The sequence below is a fragment of the Ictidomys tridecemlineatus genome, chromosome 4, assembly GCF_052094955.1.
Source record: "Ictidomys tridecemlineatus isolate mIctTri1 chromosome 4, mIctTri1.hap1, whole genome shotgun sequence".
Classification (NCBI taxonomy): domain Eukaryota; kingdom Metazoa; phylum Chordata; class Mammalia; order Rodentia; family Sciuridae; genus Ictidomys; species Ictidomys tridecemlineatus.
Window position 1 is genome coordinate 171,727,177 of NC_135480.1, and position 17,448 is coordinate 171,744,624.

Here is a 17,448-nt window from a genome sequence, read left to right on the forward strand (position 1 = left end):
CAAGTACTTTTCATGAATTAGGATACTGAGGACTGGGGCGTCTAAAATACAATACTAATTACAGTAGTATTATATATTATTTTATCTCCTATTTTTACATTTTTTACCTTTCTTAATATTTATGTTTGTTTGTTCTTTGTACTCTACTGTCTTCCCACTTACTTGTCTCTCTAAAATAACATTCTCTCTCTTCTCTTGCTACTAACCAACTTCTTTGGATTCCACTTTCATGCTTTCTAAGATCTAGTAACTCTACATCCTCACCTTCTTCCCCCTCAACATGTCATTGTACACCACACCCACAGTTCTTTGTTCATGATCAAAAACTGTAGACCCTTTTGCAAAGCTACAGTTTAAATTGTAGATAATAATTGAAATAAACATTTTTGTATATTGTGACAAAACTGTAAATGTCTTAAGAGCAGATATTTGGTTTAAGGTATATTGTTTGTCTTGGGGATCTGTTAACACTGTTCTCCCTCTTAAAGGAGAGATATTGGAAACCTTCAGGGACACTATAAGCCTATAGGGTAAAAACTGTAATGCCTCAGATCTGCAGTGCTGGAAGGGAAGACACATGAACAACATGAAAAAACAAGGGAAGAAAGTACCTCCAACAAACCAAGATATTACGTTATTAGAATCCATGGCCAGCACAACAGAAGAAATGAAAGAGAAGGAATTCAGGATGTACATAATAAAAGTGTTCTGTGAATTAAATTATGATATAAGACAGCAAATACAGACAGCAAAAGATCATTTCGATAAAGAGCTACATAAGCAAATACAGGAAGCAAAAGATTACTTCAATAAGGAGATAGAGGTTCTGAAAAAAAAACAGAAATCCTTGAAATGAAAGAAACAATAAACCAAATTAAAAGTTTAATAGAAAAGTATTACCAATAGATAAGATCACTGGGAAGACAGGACCTCAGACAATGAAGACAAAGTATACAATCTTGAAAAGAATGTTGACCACACAGTGAAGATGGTAAGAAATGCAGAGCAGAATATTTAAGAATTATGGGATAACATAAAAAGACCAAATTTAAGAATTATTGGTATAGAGGAAGGTGTAGAGTTCTAAACCAAAGGAATGAACCATCTATTCAATGAAATAATTTTTTTTCTTTTTTTATTGGTTGTTCAAAACATTACAAAGCTCTTGACATATCATATTTCATACATTAGATTCAAGTGGGTTATGAACTCCCATTTTTACCCCAAATACAGATTGCAGAATCACACCCACATTTTTACATAATGCCATATTAGTGACTGTTGTATTCTGCTACCTTTCCTATTCTCTACTTTCCTCCCTCCCCTCCCCTGCCATCTCTCTCTACCCCATCTACTGTAATTCTTTTTTCTCCTTGTTTATTTTCCCATTTCCCTCACAACCTCTTATATATAATTTTGTATAACAATGAGGGTCTTCCTCCATTTCCATGCAATTTCCCTTTTCTCTCCCTTTCCCTCCCACCTCATGTCTCTGGTTAATGTTAACTTTTTCTTCCTGCTCTTCCTCCCTGCTCTATTCTTAGTTGCTCTCATTATATCAAAGAAGACATTTGGTATTTGTTTTTTAAGGATTGGCTAGCTTCACTTAGAATAATCTGCTCTAGTGCCATCCATTTCCCTGCAAATTCCATGATTTTGTCATTTTTTAGTGTTGCATAATACTCTATGGTGTATAAGTGCCACATTTTTTTTATCCATTCATCTATTGAAGGACATCTGGGTTGGTTCCACAGTCTAGCTATTGTGAATTGTGCTGTTATGAACATCGATGTGGCAGTATCCCTGTAGTACGCTCTTTTAAGGTCTTCAGGGAATAGTCCGAGAAGGGCAATAGCTGGGTCAAATGGTGGTTCCATTCCCAGCTTTCCCAGGAATCTCTATACTGCTTTCCAAATTGGCTACACCAGTTTGCAGTCCCACCAGCAATGTACAAGAATACCCTTTTCCCCACATCCTTGCCAGCACTTGTTGTTTGACTTCATAATGGCTGCCAATCTTACTGGAGTGAGATGGTATCTTAGGGTGGTTTTGATTTGCATTTCTCTGACTGCTAGAGATGATGAGCATTTTTCCATGTACTTGTTGCTTGATTGTATGTCCTCCTCTGAGAAGTGTCTGTTTAGGTCCTTGGCCCATTTGTTGATTGGGTTATTTGTTATCTTATTGTCTAATTTTTTGAGTTCTTTGTATACTCTGGATATTAGGGCTCTATCTGAAGTGTGAGGAGTAAAAATTTGTTCCCAGGATGTAGGCTCCCTATTTACCTCTCTTATTGTTTCTCTTGCTGAGAAAAAACTTTTCAGTTAAAGTAAGTCCCATTTGTTGATTTTTGCTATTAACTCTTGTGCTATGGGTGTCCTATTAAGGAATTTGGAGCCCGACCCCACAATATGTAGATCAGAGCCAACTTTTTCTTCTATAAGACCCAGAGTCTCTGATTTGATATCTAGCTCCTTGATCCACTTTGAGTTAACTTTTGTGCATGACGAGAGAAAGGGATTCAGTTTCATTTTGTTGCTTATGGATTTCCAGTTTTCCCAGCACCATTTGTTGAAGATACTATCCTTCCTCCATTGCATGCTTTTAGCTCCTTTATCAAATATAAGATAGTTGTGCTTTGTGGATTAGTCTCTGTGTCCTCTATTCTGTACCATTGGTCCACCGCCTGTTTTGGTACCAGTACCATGCTGTTTTTGTTACTATTGCTCTGTAATGTAGTTTGAAATCTGGTATCGCTATACCACCTGATTCACACTTCCTGCTTAGAATTGCTTTTGCTATTCTGGGTCTTTTATTTTTCCATATGAATTTCATGATTGCTTTATCTATTTCTACAAGAAATGCCTTTGGGATTTTGATTGGCATTGCATTAGACTTATAGAGAGCTTTAGGTAATATCGCCATTTTGATGATGTTAGTTCTGCCTATCCATGAACAGGGTATATTTTTCCATCTTCTAAGATCTTCTTCTACTTCTCTTTTTAGGGTTCTGTAGTTTACATTGTACAAATCTTTCACCTCTTTTGTTAGGTTAATTCCCAAGTATTTTTTTTTTTTTGAGGATATTGTGAATGGAGTATTTTTCCTCATTTCCGTTTCAGAAGTTTTGTAGCTGATATACGGAAATGCCTTTGATTTATGCGTGTTGATTTTATATCCTGCGACTTTGCTGAATTCATTTATTAGTTCTAGTAGTTTTTTTGTAGACCCTTTTGGGTCTTCTAGGTATAGAATCATGTTGTCTGCAAATAGTGATAATTTAAGTTCTTCTTTTTCTATTTTTATGCCTTTAATTTCTTTCATCTGTCTAATTGCTCTGGCCAGTGTTTCGAGAACTATATTCAATAGAAGTGGTGATAGGGGGCATCCCTGTCTTGTTCCAGATTTTAGAGGGAATGCCTTCAATTTTTCTCCATTCAGAAGGATGCTAGCCTGAGGCTTAGCATAGATAGCTTTTACAATGTCAAGGAAAGTTCCTGTTTTCCCTAGTTTTTCTAATGTTTTGAACATACAGGGATGCTGTACTTTGTTGAATGCTTTTTCTGCATCTATCGAGATGATCATATGGTTCTTATCTTTAAGTCTATTGATGTGGTGAATAACATTTGTTGATTTCCGTATATTGAACCATCCTTGCATCCCAGGGATGAATCCTACTTGATCATGGTGCACAATTTTTTTGATGTGCCTTTGTATCCGATTCGCCAGAATTTTATTGAGGATTTTTGCATCTAGGTTCATTAGAGATATTGGTCTATAGTTTTCTTTCTTTGAGGTGTCTTTGTCTGGTTTCGGAATCAGGGTGATGTTGGCCTCATAGAATGAATTTGGCAGAGCTCCCTCTTTTTCTATTTCCTGAAATAACTTGAAAAGTATTGGTATTAATTCTTCTTTAAAGGTTTGTAAAACTCCACTGTATACCCATCTGATCCTGGGCTTTTCTTGGTTGGTAGTCTTTTGATTGCTTCTTCTATTTCATCCATTGAAATTGGTCTGTTCAATTTGTGTGTATCCTCCTGACTCAGTCTGGGCAAATCTTATGACTTTAGAAATTCATCGATGTCTTCACTATCTTCTATTTATTGGAATATAGGTTTTCAAAATAATTTCTAATTGTCTTCTGTATTTCTGTAGCATCTGTTGTGATATTGTCTTTTTCATCCCGTATGTTAGTAATTTGAGTTCTCTCTCTTCTTCTCTTCTTTAGCATGGCTTAGGGTCTGTGGATCTTATTTATTTTTTCGAAGAACCAACTTTTAGTTTTCTTAATTTTTTTCATTAGCTTCTTTTGTTTCAATTTTGTTGATTTCTGCTCTGATTTTAATTTTTTTTGCTTTCTGATACATTTGCTGCTGTTTTGCTCTTCCTTTTCTAGGGCTTTGAGATGAAATGTGAGCTCATTTATTTGTTGGTTTTTCCTTTTTTTGAGGAATGACCTCCAGGCGATGAATTTCCCTCTTAAAACTGCTTTCATTGTGTCCCATAGATTCCGATATGTTGTGCCTGTATTTTCATTTATCTCTAAGAATTTTTTGATTTCCTCCTTTATGTCTTCTGTAACCCATTGATCATTCAGTAACATATTGTTCATTTTTCCATGTGATGTAGGATTTTTCCTTCCCTTTTGTCATTGATTTCCAGTTTCATTCCATTATGATCAGACAAAATGCATGGTATTATCTCCACCCCTTTATATTTACTGAGGGTTGCCCTATGGCATAATATATGGTCTATTTTTGAGAAGGATCCATGTGCTGCTGAGAAAAAAGTATATTCACTTGATGATGGTTGACATATTCTATATATATGTCAGTTAAGTCTAGGTTATTGATTGTGATATTGAGTTCTATAGTTTCTTTATTCAACTTTTGTTTGGAGGATGTGTCCAATGGTGAGAGAGGTGTGTTGAAGACACCCATAATTATTGTGTTGTGGTCTATTTGATTCTTGAACTTGAGAAGAATTTGTTTTATGAACATCGCAGCACCATTATTTGGTGCATAAATATTGATAAATGTTATGTCTTGGTGAATGGTTCCTTTTAATAGTATATAATGTCCTTCCTTATCCTTTTTGATTAACTTAGTATTGAAGTCGATTTTATTTGATATGAGGATGGCCACCCCTGCTTGCTTATGAAGACCATGTGCATGGTATATTTTTTCCCAACCTTTCACCTTCAGCCTGTGTATGTCTTTTCCAATCAGATGTGTCTCCTGGAGGCAACATATTGTTGAATTTGTTTTTTTTAATTCATGTTACCAGCCTATGTCACCTATGTTTAATTATTTATCTTTTTTTTTAATTTAGTTTGTTTCTCCATGATTAGTTTCCCCCCCGCCCTCTGTCATTACCGAGGCACTTCCCACTGATGGTTTTGGTTATTGTTTTTCATTTCTTCCTCATGTAGTGTTTTGCTCAAGATGCTTTGCAATGCTGGTTTTCTGGCTGCAAATTCTTTTAGCTTTTGTTTATCATGAAAGATTTTTATTTCATTGTCATATCTGAAGCTTAATTTTGCTGGATACAGAATTCTTGGCTGGCATCCATCATCTTCAGTGTTTGAAATACGTTGTTCCAGGATCTTCTCACTTTCAGCCTCTGTGATGAAAAATCCGTTGTTAACCTTATCTATTTACCCCTGAATGTAATCTGTCTCCTTTCTCTTGTAGCTTTTAATATGTTCTCTTTGTTCTGTATATTGGCTACCTTCATAACAATGTGTCTTGGCGTTGGTCTACTGTGATTTTGTGTGCTTGGTGTCCTGTATGCATCTACATTTTGTATATCCGTTTCCTTTGTTATTTATGGAAAGTTTTCTATAATTATTTCATTCAGCAGGTTACTCATTCCCTTGGTTTGAATCTCTGTAACTTCCTCTATCCCAATGACTCGTAAGTTTGGTTTTTTTATGTTATCCCATATCTCTTGGATGTTTTTCTCGTGATTTTTACCAGCCTTTCTGAGTTGGCTAGACTCTTTTCAAGATGATATATTTTGTCTTTATTATCTGACGTTCTGGCTTCTACTTGCTCCACTCTGTTAGTGATACTCTCAATTGAGTTTTTAATTTGGTTTATCGTTTCCTTCATTTCTAGAATTATTGTTTGATTTTTTTAATAATCTCTATCTCCTGATAAAGATGCTTAACTTCTTCTTTTATCTGTTTATGTAATTCATTTTCAATGTGTTCTTTCACTGTTTGGATTTGCTGTCTCGTATTCTCTTTAAGGTTCCATTCCATCTGTCTAAGTTATTCCTTGAGTTCTTTATATGACCATTTTTCTGGTGACTCTAGGTCCTCCTGAATATTTAGACTGTTCTTCATTGTTTGTACTCCTTTTCTTCCTTGCTTTTTTATGCTGCTCATGTTATTTCTTGTTCTGTTTGACTGCTGAGTTACTGTTTACTCTTATAAATTTATCTGATGCTTGGGAGGAAAAGTATTAGGAGGAAAGGGAAGAAGTCACTAAAGAGAATGAGAGTAAGCAGGAAGGTTAATCAAAAGGGATAAAGAAGGACATTATATACTGTTAAAAGGAACCATTCACCAACAAGACATAACAATTATCAATATTTATGCACCAAATAATGGCGCTGTGACATTCATAAAACAAATTCTCCTCAAGTTCAAGAATCAAATAGACCACAACACAATAATTATGGGTGTCTTCAACACACCTCTCTCACCATTGGACACATCCTCCAAACAAAAGTTGAATAAAGAAACTATAGAACTCAATATCACAATCAATAACCTAGACTTAACTGACATAGATAGAATATATCAACCATCATCAAGTGGATATACTTTTTTCTCAGCAGCACATGGATTCTTCTCAAAAATAGACCATATATTATGCCATAGGGCAACCCTCAGTAAATATAAAGGGGTGGAGATAATACCATGCATTTTATCTGATGATAATGGAATGAAACTGGAAATCAATGATAAAAGAAGGAAGAAAAAATCCTACATCACATGGAAAATGAACAATATGTTACTGAATGATCAATGGGTTACAGAAGACATAAAGGAGGAAATCAAAAAATTCTTAGAGATAAATGAAAATACAGGCACAACATATCGGAATCTATGGGACACAATGAAAGCAGTTTTAAGAGGGAAATTCATCGCCTGGAGGTCATTCTTCAAAAAAAGGAAAAACCAACAAATAAATGAGCTCACACTTCATCTCAAAGCCCTAGAAAAGGAAGAGCAAAACAGCAGCAAATGTAGCAGAAGGCAAAAAATAACTTCATTGAAACTTCCATACTGCTTAAGGGAACCATACATCAAAAAGACCTAACAATTATATATGCCCCAAACAATGGAGCATCTACATTCATTAAACAAACTCTTCTGAATTTCAGGAGTCAAATAGACCACAACACAATAATTCAGGGTGACTTTAACACACCTCTTTCACCATTGGTTAGATCTTCCAAACAAAAGCTGAATAAAGAAACTATAGAACTCAATAATATAATCAAAAACTTAGGCTTTACTGACATATATAGAATATGTCATCCTTCAATGAATGAATACATTTTCTTCTCAGCTGCACATGGGTCTTTCTCTAAAATAGACCATATACTATGTCACAAAACAACTCTTAGCAAATATTAAAAAGTAGAGATAATACCCTGCATTCTATCAGATCATAATGGAATGAAATTAGAAATCAATGAAAAAATAAGAAATAAAAACTACTATAACATCTGAAGACTAAATAATATGCTGTTAAATGAAAAATGAGTTGCAAAAGACATCAAAGAAGAGATTTAAAAATTCTTGGAGGTAAATGAGAAAACTGATAAAACATATCAAAATTTCTGGGGCACTAGGAAGGCAGTACTAAGAGAAAAGTTCATTGCATGAAGTTCATTCCTTAAAAGAAGAAAAAGTCAACAAATAAATGGTCTAATATTACATCTGAAGCCCTAGAAAAATAATAGCAAATCAACACCAAAAGCAATACAAGACAGGAAATAACTAAAATCAGAGCTAAATCAATGAAATTGTAACAAAAGAAAAAAATTGAAAAAATTGACAAAACAAAAATTTGGGTCTTTGAGAAAATAAATAAAATTGATAAACCCTTAGCAATGCTAATGAATAAAAGGAGAGAGAAAAGCTCAAATTACTAACATCCATGATGAAAAAGAAAATATCACAATAACACTACAGAAATATAGAAGATAATTAAAAATTATTTGAAAATCTGTACTCCAATAAAATAGAAAATATGGAAGGCATCAACAAATTTCTAGAGTCATATGATTTGCCCAGACTGACTCAAGATGATATACACAATTTAAATAGATCAATTTCAAGCAATGAAATAAAAAAATGCCATCAGAAGCCTACCAACCAAGAAAAGCCCAGCACCAGATGGATACACAGCTGAGTTCTACAAGTCCTTCAAAAAAAAAACTAATACCAATATTCCTCATATAATTTCATGAAATAGGAAAAGAGGGAACACTCCCAAACTCCTTCTATGAGGCCAATATTACCTTGATTTCAAAATCAAAGACACATCAAAGAAAGAAAACTTCAGACCAATATCTCTAATGAACATAGATCCAAAAATTCTCAATAAAATTCTGGCAAATTGAATACAAAAACATATCACAAAGATAGTGCACCACAGTCAAGTGGGGTTCATCCCAGGGATGCAAGGTTAGTTCAACATAAGGAAATCAATAAATGTAATTCATCACATCAATAGACTTAAAGAGTCATATGATCATCCCAATAGATGCAGAAAAAGCATTTTACAAAATATAGCATCCTTTCATAGCCAAAACACTAGAAAAACTAGGGATAAAGAAACATATCTAAACATTGTAAATGTATCTATGCTAAGCCCCAGGCCAACATCATTCTAAATGGAGAAAAATTGAAAACATTCCCTTTAGAAACTGGAACAGACAGGAATATCCTCTTTCACCACTTCTATTTAACATAGTTCTTGAAACTCTAGCTAGAGCAATTAGACAAAAGAAATTTTAGGGATATGAATAGGAAAAGAAGAACTCAAGCTATCACTATTTGCCAACAATGAGATTCTGTATCTAGAAGATCCAGAGAATTCCACCAGAAAACTGCTAGAACTAATAAATAAATTCATCAAAATAGCAAGATATAAAATCAACACCCATAAATCAAAGGCATTTCTGTACATCAGTGACAAATCCTCTGAAGGGAAATGAAGAAAATCACCCAGTTTATAATAGCTGTAAAAAAAAAATACTTGGGAATCAACGAAAGAAGTGAAAGAGCTCTACAATGAAAATTACAGAATGCTAAAGAAAGAAGACCTTAGAAGATGAAAAGATCTACCTTATTCTTGGATAGTCAGAATTAATATTGTCAAAACGACCATGCTACCAAAAGCACTATACAGATTCCATGCAATTACAATCAAATTCCCAATGACATTCTTCATAGAAATTAAAAAAACAGTCATGAAATTCATCTGGAAGAATAACAGACCCAGAATAGATAAAGCAATCCTTAGCAAGACGAGTGAAACAGGTGGCATGGCTATACCAGAACTTAAACCATCCTACAGAGTAATAGTAACAAAAACAGCATGATATTGGCCCCAAAATAGACTTGTAGACCAAAGGTGCAGAATAGAGGACACAGAGACAAATCTAAATAAATACAGTCATCTCATATTAGACAAAGGCACCAAAAACATATTGGAGAAAGGATAGCTCCTTCAATAAATGGTGCTAGTAAAACTGGAAATCCATATGCAACAAAATGAAATTAAGCTCCTATCTCTCACCATGCACAAAACTCAATTCAAAGTGGATCAAGAACCTAGGAATTAAACCAGAGACTCTGTGTCTAATAAAAGAAAAAGTAGGCCCTAATGTTCATCATGTGGGATTAGCCCTAACTTCTTTAATAAGACTCCTATAGCACAAGAAATAAAATCAAAAATCAATAAATGGGATGGATTCAAACCAAAAACTTCTTCTCAGCAAAAGACAATCAGTGAGATGAATAGAGAACCTACAGAATGGGAGCATATATTTGTCATATATAACAAATTAGAATGAATAAAGAAATTTTAAAAAAGTAAAATAGGGCCAGGGATCTGCCTCAGTAGCCAAGTATCCCTGAATTCAATCTCTGCTTTACCACACGCACATCAGATAGAGAGCTAATCTCTAGGATATATAAAGAACTCAAAAATCTTAACACACACACAAAAATCAATAAGTGGACCAAGGAACTGAACAGAAACTTCTCAGAAAAGAAGCTGATATATATACAATCAATCAACAAATATATCAAAAAATGTCCAAAATCTCTAGCAATTAGAGAAATGCAAATCAAAATCAATCTAAGATTTCATCTCACTTCAATCAGAATGGCAACTATTATGCACACAAACAACAATAAGTATTAGTGAGGACATGAGGAGAAAGACACACTCATACACTGCTGGTGGGACTGCAAATTAGTGCAGCCAATATGGAAAGGAGTATGGAGATTCCTTGAAAAAATGAGAATGGAACCACCATTTGACCCAGCTATCCCACTCCTCAGTATATACCCAAAGGACTTAGAAACAGCATACTATAGGGACACAACCACATCAATGTTTATAGCAGCACAATTCACAATAGCTAAATTGTGGAACCAACCTAGATGCCCTTCAGTAGATGAATGAACAAATAAACTGTGTGTGTGTATGTATGTATGTATGTATATATATACATACATACATACACATACACACAATTGAATATTATTCAGCATTAAAAGAGAATAAAATCACGGCATTTGGAGGTAAATGGATGGAGTTGGAGAATATTATGCTAAGTGAAATAAGCCAATCCCCAAAAAACAAATGCCAAATGTTTTCTCTGATATGTGGATGCTGATCAATAATGGAGATGGGCTTGGGAGGCAGCAGGGAGCATGGTAGGAATGGAGGAACTTTAGATAGGGCAAAGGGGAGGGAGGACACAGAAGGTAGGTAAGACAGTGGAATGAGATGGACATCATTATCCCAAGTACATGTATGAAGACATGAATGGTGTGACTCTACTTTGTGTACAACCAAAGACATGAAAAAAGACATGTACTAAGAATTGAAATGCCTTCTGCTGTCATATATAACAAATTAGAATGAATAAAGAAATTTTTTAAAAAAAGAAAATAGGGCCAGGGATCTGGCTTAGTAGCCAAGTATCCCTGAATTCAATCCCTGGTTAATCCCCTCCACCACCACCCCCCCAAAAAAAAAAACCACAAGCCTCAATTTTGGAATCTAGTTAATATATTTTTATTTATTTGTTTATTTAGGCACCGGAGATTGAACCCAAGGGTGTTTAACCATTGAGCCATATCCTCAGCCCTTTTTATTTTTTCTTTTGAGAGAGGATCTCTCGCTAAGTTGCTGAGGCTGGCTTTGAACTTACAATCCTCCTGCCTCAGTCTCCCAAGTTGTGAGGATTCAGGTGTGTGCCACCATGCTTAGCTAGACAGTTTTTTTTAAAAGTAATTGTGTACCCAACAATAACACATGAATTCATTTGCATCTGTCATTTTAAAAATTATAGATTCAATCCCCTTAACCACCTAACCAGAACTCTTCCCTTCCTTACAAGACGTAACAAGTCTTTAGATTGATGATTATCCCTTCTTAAATGTGCTTTTTAATTTTATGTACTTTTTTTAGCCTTTATATACCTGTTAAGTTTTAAAAACATTTCTATACCTATATAATATATGTTGTAATTTGTACCTTTATAATTCTCTTCTTTCTTTGTTTCCATTGCTAAGAAATCTCCTTTTTGATCAAATAGACTAATAACAAAGAAAGAACAGTTACATAACCTCAAGCAGTTATGGATTTTTCCAGAGCAGGGACTGGCAAACCTAGTAAATATTTTAAGCTTTGAAAGCCACAATGTCTTTTGCTCCTTCTCAACCTTGCCTTTGTAATGGGAAAGCAGCCATCGGCAATACAGAAATGAAGGACACTGGCTGGGTTCAGATGATACAGTTAGTGAAGTAGATTTGACCTTCAAACAGTAATTTTCCTAACTTTGTTTCAGAGCTGCAGCTGTTTTGTCTGTAAAATGGGAGTAATAATATGCTTATCTCCTGGGATGTGATGAGGACTTATTTAAATAAGCCATATATGCAACACACTAAGCCTATTTGACATATGGACATAGTCACAGCTACCATTTTATTGATGGCCTACTCTTTTCTAACTACTTTAGTGTTTGCTTGTTCTAGTTCTCCCCATAAGCCATTGTTTACCTCTATTTATTTATTTGTTTGTTTATTGATTGATTGATTGATTTTAGTTGTTGTAGGTGAACACAATATATTCATGTTATTTATTTATTTTTATGTGGTGCTGAGGATCAAACCCAGTGCCTCACACTTGCTAGGCAAGCATTCTGAGCCACAACCCTAGTCCTGTTTACCTCTTTTTAATGAACAAGAGAAGAAACTCAGAAAGATTAAAGCAAGTTGCCCAATTTTAAACAGTGAACAAGGACATAGTTAAGAGTCAAAATCAAGTCTCTCTTTTCTTAACTCAGTGCTCCTACTTCCTAAATCACTAGAGTGAAGTCATCGGTTAGTTGTGTTGAACTCTGACCACTGACTCCTGGACCATCTTTCTGTTTTATGAGATAAGTATTCAGTTATATTCCTCCTTTCTTCTGATCCTCTTCTACCAGCCCTAGTCCCAGTGCACTTCTTGCCCAATACTCTTACTACATCTAGAAAGGAATAACCTGTCACTTCTTTTATCTAAATTCTGGTGGTTAATTTACCACTTGATCAGGTATTAAAATCTTTGCTCAGCTTATTCATTGGCCAACAAGTGAATTAGTAAACATATAAACTCTATGGATCTATTATTCTCTAGTTGATATACTCCTTGCACATTATTCTCCTTGAGTTTTTTTTTCAGTTCTGGGGATGCAATCCATTGCCTTGCTCAAGATAGACAAGTACTCTATCACTGAGCTATAACCCCAAACTCTACTTAATTTTTAAAAGCAGATTCACCAAATAAATAAAACTGTTCCTTCCTCTTCCTCTTGCCAAGTTTCAAAAAAGCCAAGAAAATATCTACTGGCGATGACTCTTTGGAAGAACAAACTTAAGTGAAATGAAAATTATTGTGTAGATGAAAGGAATTTGAAGAACTTCTTGAAAAACTGGAGAGTTGGCCTGGAACCAAGATGTGTCCCAGAGTTAAGACAAAATTACAGAACAGTATCTGTGTAGTCACTGGTCCTGCCAATGGGATCAACAGATGTTCACCAATTTGAGTTACTATGTATAATATTAAATTCAGAATGGAAATTCATTTTGGCTAACATCATGTTTAGTGCCTGCCACCTGACTAGTGTCCTACCAGACTATGTTCAATGGGGAAGAGCAATTCCCCCAAAGGAAATCAGAGTGATGTTTGGAAGAAAAACTGGATGCACTGAATAGAAACAAAAACAATCATAATCATAAGCATAAGCAAAACCCAAAGCAATTCCTTCTGTTCCTCAGAAACTAAGGGGAGAAATCCCTTCAGGTGCTATAATTTATCTAGAGAAAATACACGTGGTACACTTTGTATACTATGAGAAAAAAATGAGAAACAGTTTTACTTCAATATTTCTCAGAAAACACTTTTGATAATAAAATAGAAATGATATTACTATAACTAAGAATTCAAAATTTGCATAAATTTTCAAGATAAAATCCTTCCAATGCATTTCATGCTTCTCATCAGTCACTTCCAACAGAGTTCTGAGACCATCCAACTGGGATTTCCTTCTCCTTTGCTGTGTCTCTAACAGGTTTCTTTTTTTTTGTCTTCAAAATGGGCTTGAGGTGCCTCACAGAGATGCCAGTTATCCTGTAGGTCAAGGAATTCCTCCAAGTATTGACTTCAGCTCTCTTTGTGGGCCATTTTCATCAAAATTCTGTCTTGTTTCACATATTCAGTTTGTCCTTCTCAATGTCAACACTTGAACAAACAACTTGCTTTTGGTTTTTTCTGTTGTCCTGAAGCCTCTCTGATTTTTTCCCAGTTCTGCCTACACCCACCCTCACATCACCCCAAGGCCTCAAGGTAATTTGCCTAAGAGTTTGGCTCTAATACTCTGGTATCCCAATCACCCATGAGGATGTACCAGACATGAATATCCAGGAATCTCCTTGAATATAGCCATGTTTCACACTTCATACCTGCCCTTTCTGGAAGAGGCATATAGTTTCACTATGAAAAGTCTGGTACTCCTGTTTGCAGTGAATCTCTGTGTGCACCTTTTATGATTTATGGACTTTGATCCCATACTCCTTCATATTTTATCATACATGAATTTTAATTTTCCCTTATCTACTCTCTTAAGGGAGATACTCCAAATTTCTAAAAAAGCAAAGCAAAGGCAATCAATTCTTATGTCAACTAAGACAAGATTATTGTTTTTAAAAATGTACTTTCTAGTCCATGTTGCAGCCATAAACATTTAAAAGGGGTAACATAGAAGAAAGCCTCATGTGGCTATGGACAGATAATTTTGCAATACTTTGCTGGCTTGTACACTTAGTGGCACATGTACATCAATTCTAATTATTTGCTTTTTTGAAACTTGGCAAAAGGAAGAGGAAAGAACAGTTTTGTTTAATTGGAGAATCTGTATATCCTTAATCATGTCATTTAACTCCCCTGGTTTCTACATCTTATATTTTTACAACTGTAAAGGAGAGCTAAGTCCACCTACCTTTCAATGTTTTAAGGTATAAGAGGCATAGCCCAAAACCTATTGTCAGTATGCAAAGTCTCTAGACCTCAGCAGTGAATTTATTCAACCACTCTCTCATGCCATTGACATAACCTCATGCTATCTTTGAATATTTGTAACTGGGAAGCTCTAATCCCTCATTTCTGGATCAGCCACCATCCATTCTTGCTCCAGATGCATCACCCAATATTTTGATTATGACACCTGCCATTCCTGACATATTCCTACATACAACCCAGAGCACCAGTTCCACAGTTGCTTTATTCAGGTTTTCTGCTTCCAGCCTCACTAAAAAAAGGGTATAGAAGTGAATGTTCATGACTTGCATAAAGCACCTTAAGACTAAGATGCTACAGCATTGTTACTTGCACCATGAGATGATTTGGATTTCTCTATATACCATATATACCAGATTGTATGCATCTTGACACATAGCTGGATATTTTGGATTGGGCTTTCTAGAAATAGCCTCTAAGACAAATATTTCATACTGGAGACTCTTAAGATACTGGAGCCACCTTGTGCTAACTTGCAAGAAGCAAGTATATGTATCTTTTCCCAATTATTCCTTACATGCCATCAAGTTGGTAATTTTACATTATTCAAGATGGCAGCTACCTCTTGGAAATTTGCAAATACAATAAATAATGGCTTTTTGCCCCCAAGGATTCAATTGTTAAATATTTATAGCACATTACTGTCTAAGACTGGGCAGAGTAAATTGCTTTGACTTAGCCTCATCCACCATGATCATTCTTACCCCATACATCAAAAAATCAAAACAAGTTTTCTACCAAATATTAAGTACATCTATTCCATATTATATTCAGAGATGTGGAAATAACCACTGGTTCATGGTCCCCAGTAGACACATTCTCTGACAAACCTGGATCAGAGTTTCTTCGCTTACTACCAGAACTGTCTGTGTCATAATTATAAACAGAGAATGATGATAATCCTTTGGGTCAATGGATATCCATGTTAGCTTGGACCCTATACTCAACAATCCTTTAAATACCTGAGTGGTTCCATTTTCCAATTGTAAGAGTTACCCAAATAAATAGATAAATGTCTACTATAAAAATATCACCAGAAAAACTCCATATTAGCATCATTGGTTCATCTATTTCAAGTCCTGAGATTTGTGTGCATGACATCTATTGAGGAATGTGATCTCCTGAACCCTTGTCACTCACAAGGGATCAAGGGAACAGGAATTAAACAAAAGGAAAAGTTGAACTTCAATGCAGTACACCAGAGGCCTCATCCAATTACACAGATAGATATTAGGATATAACTTGGACCAAGACAGTTCCCCTCTGCCAAGGGTAATTTCCACACAGGAGCTAAGCCCAAAATATTCAGTACTAGACATGATCTAAAGAAGTAGACCCAGCAGAGTCATTGGCAGCCAATTCTGGCAACTGAGGGGAAGTTCTGAAGTTGGGGTAGCATCAAACCAGTGTCATTATACTGACTTGGGTTAAAATAAGACCTCCTACATTATATACAGAACTATTGTTTTTCACTAATATTGAAAATTTGGGTTGAGTTTAGCATACCAATCTCCTTGCCTCAGGCTAGATTCTCTCATCAATTCTAAGGTTCTTCCTTGAAATTTTGCATCATAACATTCCCACACACATCCAAAATTTTTCCAAATATGCTTATATCCATAAGACTGCTGATCAATGTCATTTAGGTTTATTTGTTTTCCAGAAGGTTACTCAGCTTATCATGTAAAATTAATTAATTCAGAAATACATCAAATATGAAGGATATTTCCCAGTCTCACACAAACTATGCCTTGATAATTTTCTAGGGCATCCTGTTATAATTATGAGCACTGGACCTGAAACAGGTATACCGTCACTGCTAACCTTGAGTTATTCTGACAATATTTTTATAGTAGACATTTAGTTTACAAGATAGATGGGGTGCAGTCAGCAGAAGGAAAAGGAAATAATTCTCTCATTAGGATAACCAGGCAGTTAGGGAAAGACCTTGACATATGGATAATGTTATTAGGAAGTTTCAGTGGCTCAGTTATATAGCAGTTGCAATTAGCATCTAACAAGGAATTAGATTTGTTTATATATGCTTCAGGGGGAAGAAAGATTATGCAGAATATTTTCAAGGCACCAAGTATTCTGGGAATTGATGAAATATTGAGTGATGTCCTGAAAAAAATAATTTTCTGGAACTGATACTCAGGTCTATATAAATGGCCATGCTGAGATTGGAGCGAGCTAATAGGTTTCAGGGTGATTTTCTATCCAAACAAGCTTGAAGTACTTGAAGCAATTAACAAGCTTCTGGCCTGATTCAAGATTATAGGAAAAAATTATAATGTGTAATATGCTCATGTGGGAACCCTTAAAAATCATCTCTGTGATTATCAAGTGATGAAGCCATAACCACAATGCTGGCATCCATATACCAAGTCTGTGAATCCAATATTCTCATTAATTGTATTCCTTTTAGAGATCTGGATCAAGAACTAGAAAAAAATTATTTTTTATACATAGTAGCAATTACATAGTAGCAAGTTATGATGTCATAACTTGTGAAAATACAGATTTGTGGTTTCATAACGGGGGTGACATTCCCCTACTGGATCTTTAA